Below are 9,153 nucleotides of genomic sequence, written 5' to 3'. Positions count from 1 at the left end.
TATTATTATTATTATTATTATTATTATTATTATTATTATTATTATTATTATTATTATTATCAAATGGCGCAGGAACTGCCTCAGTTCTCGGTGAACACATCAATCGCGGCGTGAGGAAATGGGGAAAGGAAAAGAAACATGTCCAGCATTTTCGGACAAAAATTTTGAAAATTGGAAAATTGTAAGACACTGTTAATCCCGGGATACATGCGACGTTTTTTCCGACGATGTTCGCGCGGCAGAAGACGTCGCGGCGCCGCGACGCCCGGCCGGAGATACATGGAGCGAAAAAGCGCGGCAGCCCGCCGCCGCGTATCTCTCAGCGCGAAAGCAATATGATCAACAAGTGGCAAGTACCATTGAGCGAGGAGCTCTTTGAGAGCAGCGACGCTGACTCCTTATTCAGAATAGCGAAATTGTTCATTTAGACACCACTGTACTGATTGCAGCACGCGTGCATAGATATCTACAAGGTTTTGCGCGCTCGAATGCATGCGGTCGCGTACCTTTCGATGCCCGCTCAGCCGTGGCTACCATCGGCTGCGGTTTTCTTCAGCACCTTCGCTTCAGGGAGGAAAAGCGGGCATTTCGATCCATGATTAGGTCCTGTTCTCCAAAAAAAGTGACATTTCATCTCTCGTGAAGCGTTTATTTTCACGATAACGACATTTTCGTGCAATAAACACAGCAGAGCTCGTCGGCCATGGCGGCCATGTTGGCGGCGGCGGCGGCGGCCAAACCGGAAGAGCGGGCTTTCTGCGCTGCTATTGGCTTGCTCCGCCTGCCGCTTCCGGTCTCTCCGGACGCCGCGCGTCAATATCTGGCAGGGCCAGATCGGCGGCGGCGGGCGTTTTTTTAGAGACCGGGCGTCAAATGCGCGCCGTCGGGCGAAAATCGCCCAAAAAACGCTCCATGTATCCCGGGCTTTACGGAAATATTGAAGGTAATAGTCCATTCTTCTGAAATGTAGCAAAACCTTTCTTTTAAAGTCTTTCCACCGGTCGCATCGAACAGTCAAGACCACCGTAGAAAACCAACGGCGAACGCTTTTGACGAGAGCAAAAGCGTTAATAGAAAAAAAATCAAGACCGCCGTCGGCTGACGCGCTGATATGTTGATTGTTATAGTGAAATCTTATATTATATCAAAAAATTTCGTTCATAAATGGCTTCTGGTTCAAAAATCCATTTGCCCAGAATTGCTGGGCAAGAGAAGAAAGAGGTGCCGTAGTGGAGGGCTCTGGAACAATTTCCAGCCCCTGGGGATTTTTAAGATGCACTCATGCATCGGGTAGCACACGAGTGCCTTTTGCGTTACGCCAGCATAAATGTGGTCTCCGGGGTTGGATTTGAATCTGGTACTCCAGCTCAGTAGCCGAGCGCGCTAAGCACTCGCGGCGGGTTATTCCATCGCGGCGGGTTATTCCAATAGGAGGCTTTGGCAGAGGATCGGCTAGGCTGATGAGATTGGAGGTTACGGCGATAAGGTGGCCGCAGCTTTAACAGGGCAGGGTTAATTGGAAAGATATAGAACAGGCCTTAGCCCTGATGTGGACGTAAGGATGATGATTACGTATCTATCGCTCCCTCTCTCATTCACTGTAGGTTAGCCTGATGACTTCAGTTGGCGAAATAAAGTTTCCTCACTTCTCTCTATACCACAGGGACTGAGGGGCTTGTCAGATGTGACAAGCCGTGGTGCGTTCGATACATCGGTCTTGGTGGGAACAATATTAGCACGATCAGCGCTAGCAGGCGTAGCATTTAACGCTTAAAGTTCAATGGGAACTTCAGAACACACGGCAGGCGTAGACACAACAGCACAATTAATGAGTCACAAATACTGAAGCGCAGCTATGTACATCTGTATAACGTTGAAGGAAAGCCAAGTGCGGGTTGGAAGGAGGGGTGAAGAACCAAGCTGCACCTTACAAAAATTTCTTTCGACAGTCCATCGACTTCTGTGTATAGACGAACCCTAGAGAACAGTCTATGGGCAATACAAATCCGATAGACAGCCTATAGACAATTTACAGATTTATGGCCATACACATTTATTATACTTTTTTCTATATACAGTCCTTATACTATGGGTAGACAAAAAGAAATATCTATAGGAAGGCAGTAGAGTCTATAAGAAGTCTATAGACTGTCTATAGACCATTTTTATAAGAGTGGCTTTAGTGATGCGACGCCATAGGTGATCGGGTACAAATAAAGCTGTTCGCTTGCTCTCTTTCTGCGTAAAGCAGGTACAGTATTACAGAGAACAGTCAGTTTTCACATGAGAACGAATTTCTGTTGTTACTTCTTCAGTGAAGTTTCAAGCCTCTCAAAGGCGTTATCTGTCCAGGAAAAAGCTGCCTGGAAGAAAGGAAAGAGTGTGTTTATTGCTCATACTTATGGAGAAATCACCCACTAAAGGTGGATAATGCGTTTTTCCTTTCACATCAAAACTACTTGTACTTGTACGCCCCGGCCTCAGCGGTCGCATTTCAATGCAGGCGAAACGCTAAGGCCCGGTACTGTGCGATGTAAGTGCACGTTAAAGAACCCCAGGTGGTATAAATTTCCGCAGCCCCTCACTACGGCGTCCCTCATATCCTGAGTCGCTTCGGGACGTTAAACCCTCATAAACAAACAAACAAATACTTGTATGCTTTCATTTGTTCCTTCACGGCACTTACATGTGGATGTCTAGAAATGACAGCTGCGAGCTCCACTCCGGCTCCGGTGCACTCCGGTGCATCCCTGCACTGGCAGGCGGCTGTTGCAAACAGAGCCACCCGTAGGCTTATGCGACTCAGTTTGGCAGAGATAATAAGGTGGGTGCGTAAATGAGCGGTGGGTACGTTAATGACATCCGCCCGGTGGGGGGAGGTCATTAACGCACCTAGCGGTTACGCCGACGACGCCGGACGACTATGACGCGCAATCCTAACAGCTATCGCTGTAATGAATAAATATGTAGCGCGATTATGTCGATTGTGATCACCTATTTTTGCTACTCACTGCAAAGTCGACGCTATAAAATGCTTCCTATGCCAACACCGTCTAGTTCTGAAGGCCATAGAGCATCAGGAGGGTCTACCTAACATACAAAACTCCCGCGTTAATTTTGAACTTGCAGCGGCACGCGCGGCGCCAGCCGCGCAAGCTAAAGGTATTTGTTTGATCTATAAATCCAGTCTCTGGGAATGGCTTTCCCAGATTTGCGTCCCTTCCTCTCATCTCAAACAGCTTCAAAATAAACGATTTGACGATCTTTCATGCGCGCACACGCTCACAAAGAATCCAACCCCACGAGTTCACGGCGTATTTAATTCCCTCGCCTCGGCGTCCGCACCGCTCCCTTCTACGGCGGATATCTTCATGGCGCGGCGAGCCCGGCTTCGAAATCGTTTACGAGGCTCCCAGGGTCTCATCCCTCCTCTCGCGCGCCCGCCTTGATCGCCCTCGCCCCTTCCACCGGCGCCATACACTGTACGTGTGCAGAAAGAACAATAACTGCGCTAATGGCGCCAGCGGGACGGCGCGGATAGCGCGTTATCTTCTTTCATTTCGCCGCACCCTCGTGTGATTGCTCTCTCTATTTGGTGCAGTTGCTTTCTTCACGGCCGTTATGCCCGTTTTATTGTTATTTTTCGTATCAGCTCAGCGATATAGGTGCGTGTTGGGTCATTCCGGCCAGTGAGCGCGGCTACGAGAAAGAACTACTCTGTGGTGTACGGGGTGGCCGTAGGAGATAATGAATGACCTGAACCGGAACGACGATTAGGACCCCTGCAAAACTGGAGGGATGGGGCAGAGGGTTCTGCGTGTATAGTTCCACTGTCGAATAAGCAAGAATGCTCTGGGATTAGCTCATCATCATTGGGTAGCATGATGTAGCGGGTGAATAAAGTTGGGAATCGTAACTATGTTTTGCTTGGTCACCACTCCGTCCGTCCGTCCGTCCGTCCGTCCGTCCGTCCGTCCGTCCGTCCGTCCGTCAGTCCATCCATCCATCCATCCATCCATCCATCCATCCATCCATCCATCCATCCATCCATCCATCCATCCATCCATCCATCCATCCATCCGTCCATCCGTCCGTCCGTCCGTCCGTCCGTCCGTCCGTCCGTCCGTCCATCCATCCATCCATCCATCCATCCATCCATCCATCCATCCATCCATCCATCCATCCATCCATCCATCCATCCATTTCACCGCCCAAATAACCGTCCATTCGTCCATATGCCTATCGCTGAATGAGGAATAACAGTGTTGGAATTTCTTTACCTCTCACATAGTGCGGCTGCTTTCTGTGTCATGTACTGCCAGCGTCAGCTGAAACGGGAACCAAAACGAGATCTTACTTGAGGGAGAAAGAATATTAGAGTGCTTGAGTTTCACATCGATGGCGCGCCGACCGCTGCGGGGAAGTGTTAATGGATTGTGCCTGTATCTATTCTTCAGCAGTGAATATTTCTCGAAAACGTTGGTTCAGCTGCAAAGAAGTGTTTGTCTGTTTGATGCTGCTAGTACTTGAAGTAGTGCTACGTTCAAAGGCTTGAACCGTGAAAAGCTCCTAGTTTGAATGTGAACATGAAAATGAATTAAACACAAAGGTAAGTTCACAGTACAGAAGAGTGGAAATACCCTCCCCATGAAAAATGGTTTTTGGAAAAAGGAAATGGCACAGTATCTGTCTCACATATCGGCGGACGTCTGAACCGCGCCGTAAGGGAAGGGATATAACCGTTCATTTTTCTACGGAACAATCCAGCAATTGTGTCATGCAGCAACGAAGACGTACTTACCCATACCATAATGCTGCTTTATAGATGGCTTCAATTTCGGTCATGCGTAATGAACTGAATCAGCACTGTGCGCGCTATTCGTTAATCGCGAACGAACGGTGCAAATATTGCGAAATTTCAGCACTTCGAAGAATTCTAGCGTTAATAATTCAGCTCTTGAATACTATACTAGAGAAGAACATATCAACAAGCTCCAGATATTCGGATCTCACGCCAAGCCTCCGAAAACAGGCAAATAGTCACATGCGCGTTCTTTTCGCCTGCGAATTATTCCGGCTCTTAAATGTAAAGAAAAAGGCCAAATATCTCAAACCATTCCCGAAAACTTCCCTTCCTCCTTCCCTATCTCCTTCTCGCCCGTTTGGGAGTCAGCTGGCCTGGGCACGTCTGCGGCGTAGTCACTCCAGCGCGATTTCTGTAGACGTCAGCAACCAGCACCGTTCGTTGTCACCTCTAGTGAGTGCCGCGCAGCTCGCTTATAGCTCAGTAACCGCGACCCCCGCTTTCAGTTTTACGTGTGTATTCTTTCTAGGCAGTGTTTTAGGCAGGCTGGCTGGTGGAATCTTTTCATCTGACGGCTGCTAGACTTGAATGGAGGGAGAGCTCTGTCAAGACCGATGTTTTCGCTCTTCCACGTGCGTGTGACTATCTCTCTAAACACGCCTATATGGCACTGAAAATGGAGTAAGCTGTCCTCTAGCGCACTCGCTATCATAAAAGGGGGTGCGCTAGAGGACAGCTTACTCTCTTTTTACTCCTTTCTGTTCAGAGTGTACGTGAAGGAAGAAAGACAGCCGCTTCAGCATCCACCTGCGTGTGTCTGGTTTGGTTTATGAGGGTATAACGTCCCAAAGCGACTCAGGCTATGAGGGACGCCGTAGTGAAGGGCTCCGGAAATTTCGACCACCTGGGGTTCTTTAACGTGCACTGACATCGCACAGTACACGGGCCTCTAGAATTTCACCTCCATCGAAATTCGACCGCCGCGGCCGGGATCGAACCCGCGTCTTTCGGGCCAGCAGCCGAGCGCCGTAACCACTGAGCCACCGCGGCGGCCTAGGTGCGTGTGTCTGCGCATGAGTATCACTGAAAACAGAATCCCGTCTATACGGGACTAAAAGGGAGTAAAGCTAGAGTACAGCTTACTCCTTTTTACCCCTTTCCGTTTAGAGCCTACGTGAAGGAAGAAGGACAGCGCTTCAGTATCCCTCAAAGCAAAGCTAGCCTGATGGGAGTGCATACGTTCGTTACAGCGAAGGGAAGAGACTTGCAAGGTCTGCGGCATTAGAGGCGCATAAATAGGATCCGCAACGCAGTATCGCAAAGCGACAGAGAGTGAGAGAGAGGTGGGGAAGAAATTCGCGCCAACTCTGCACCCGCAAAGAACAGCCGCAAGCGCGCGCGCGCGCGGATGAAAGCGCGCGGCGCGCCATCATTGGATTTGGTGAAAGCGCGCGAGTCCCACTGTTTGCGCGCGCTTTCCCGCGTTTCCCGCCTTCGTCCGTGCGCTGTGATGGCGGGAAAAAACACACACACGCAGATGCGATGGCGGCGACGGTAGCATGCACGCAGTTCGAACTGCGGGTCGAACTCTGTGTGCATACTGTCGTCGTCGTCCCATGTGTGTTTTTCTCGCGAAGCGTTCATTAAGGCGATATTGAAAACAGTCCCGGTGAGAAGTGCATGCGAAGCTGATGAAAAGCCACCTCGAGTCGGTTTCTGTTTGCTCGTGCTACTATGCGAACGTGTGTAACCAACTTCGCCGAATCCGCACGTTTTTCGCGCAGTGCGCTTTGAACTCCTTTGTGTGTAAACATCTGGTTTTCCTTTCCGTAAAGTTTTCGTGCGCTTATTAATTTATTCTATTTTATCGACTGCCTTAGCAAATCAGGCCTCTTCTTTTGTTTGTTTTTCTTTTCGAAGGCTGACGAGGCGTGGTTCTGTGGACTCTTCACGAAACTGAGAGCGTCAGCGGAATGTGTGGGTGGAAACGGTACTCGACGTCGCTGAATCTGTACTGCACGTTGTGGTAAGTTTTTAGGACGGAATAAATAATCAAGACCAAGAACTTCATTATCCATCCACTCAAAGTCAAAGCACTTGTCCCCAAATATATCAGTCAGTTAAGAATTCTAGCTGCACCAATCGAACAGCTCGTCATCTACAGTGCATTTTTTTTTCTTAGGAGGTCCAAATTAAAAAAAGGAAAGAAGTGATTTGGGAGGTAAAGAGAACCTTTTTGTGGCATAGTAATAACACTGTTGGCGGACGTCAAAAACAAAGCGAATAATGTTTAATAGTAAAGTGGTTTACTAAATTCTAATAGGTACCTCTTTTTACTATTAACAATAGGCACCTGATTGCAATTAGAGGTTTCTGGCCGGTTGTTAGTGACAGCCATATCAGTTTTTAGAATTTCGAAAACGTGATAACCCTCGGCGCAGTGGTTTGATAGCATTTGACTATTGCTACTATAATTACGTGCACTGGAGGAGTTGCTTTGCCAGCATGCTTTTCGAAGGTGCATGCATTTTGGCACGGTGCAGAAAAAATTAGTTCAGCCACAGCGGCGAGGATAACTGCGTTTTCGAAGTTCTAAGATATGGCATGGCTGTCACTAACGACCGGCTGTCTATTAGAATTTACTTACATTACTAGTTCACATGATTATCCTGCGTTAGGCGTCCGCCAACACTGGTATTGCTATACCCCAAAATGTTTCCCTTTACCTGAAAAGAATTATTTTTAAAAATTTTGGATCTTATGATAAAAAAAACATCCGATATATTTACTAAAAGGCTGGGTACATAAACACACGGAATGAAATTTATGGTCGCCTCTTATTGGGAGCATATTCTGGAAGCTAGTGCCAAATAAACACAAAGCTTGATTTACTCTGCCATGTAGCTGTATTCAGCGCCGTTGCAGTGTCGTTCGGTGCAAACTGTTCTTCAAGCGGGCATGGGGCACATCATGCAGTCTTTGCTTTATACATCTGCAAGTTATGCACAAGAAAAGAGTTAATGACGATTCACTCGTAATCACGCGGACTGTCAGCACTAGCTGGGCCACACTGCATACTTTTGCAGTTGTTGCAGTTGCTTTGATGCTGCTGCAACGCATGTGTAGGCTTTTCATCATGACTGCTCGCTAGCGCCCCCTACGTTGGGTTGTGCGAATGGCATGCTCGAGGCACGGCTTATGAAGAGTGTGGGTGACGGCGCGTTCGGCGTCGGTGTGTGCGACTGCGATGATGATGATGATGATGAAGAAGAAAGCGTTTATTTAAAGCCTCATTGACTTTGGTTAAAGGAATGCTGTCCGGGACACCGTTGGTAAAAGCCGCTGCCCGTGCTCTGGCGAGCAGACAGTCAACGTAATGAAAATTGGTTTTGGGGTAAGGAAATGGCGCAGTATCTGTCTCGCATCTCGGCGGACACCTGAACCGCGCCGTAAGGGAAGGGATAAAGGAGGGAGTGAAAGAAGAAAGGAAGAAGGAGGTGCCGTAGTGGAGGCCTCCGGAATAATTACGACCACCTGGGGATCTTTAACGTGCACTGACATCGCACAGCACACAGGCGCCTTAGCGTTTCGCCTCCATCGAAACGCGGCCACCGCGGTCGGCTTTGAACCCGGTTCAGTCCACGTGGGTGTTTGACAACTGACGTTACTTTGTGTGCGATCCTAAGTGAGTCCTATGTAACACCCTTTAAGTGCAACTTCATTAAATCATTTTCTTTTCAACCTGCGTCTCATCCAGTGGCACTGAATGGCTATGCGTGTGTATAACCAGCGCCTTCCGTATTTTTACGATGCCTGCCGAGTACGGCCACTCCGACCGTCCAACACCCTCTCCTATCCCCCTTTTCTGCTCTCCCTCGTCGGCTAGCATTCGCGCCTGCTCTACGTTTGTGAGGGAGAGTGTCATCTTAGTGGCGCCTGACGACGGAAAGCGGATGAAGACCATTTTTTAAACGTTCTCTCTTCGCGAGGCGGCGCTCTGCATCCCTCATCGTAATCAGGCTGCCTGTCAGGTATTGACGCCTGACAGGCAGCCTGATTCACTCACGTCATGTGTCGGAAAGTTAATGGAACACATCATTCAGACCAGAATTTCAAATTATATGGAGGAAACAGAGAAATGGCCAGACGAGATGTATGGCTTCAGGCCCCATCTGAGCACACAGGACGTCATGCTGCGGCTGCAGCACGACATAATTCATTCCAGAACCAAAGACGCCAAAGTCATTATGGGACTAGACCTAAAAAAGGCCTTCGACAACGTCAAGCACGAAGCCATTCTGGAGGGGCTCCAGCAGGCAAGAATAGGGCTAAAAACCTATCGTTATATC

This window comes from Amblyomma americanum, chromosome 11 (genome assembly GCF_052857255.1).
Source record: "Amblyomma americanum isolate KBUSLIRL-KWMA chromosome 11, ASM5285725v1, whole genome shotgun sequence".
In the NCBI taxonomy this organism is placed as follows: Eukaryota; Metazoa; Arthropoda; class Arachnida; order Ixodida; family Ixodidae; genus Amblyomma; species Amblyomma americanum.
The sequence above is the reverse complement of the archived record's forward strand: the minus strand, read 5'-3'. Positions refer to the sequence as shown.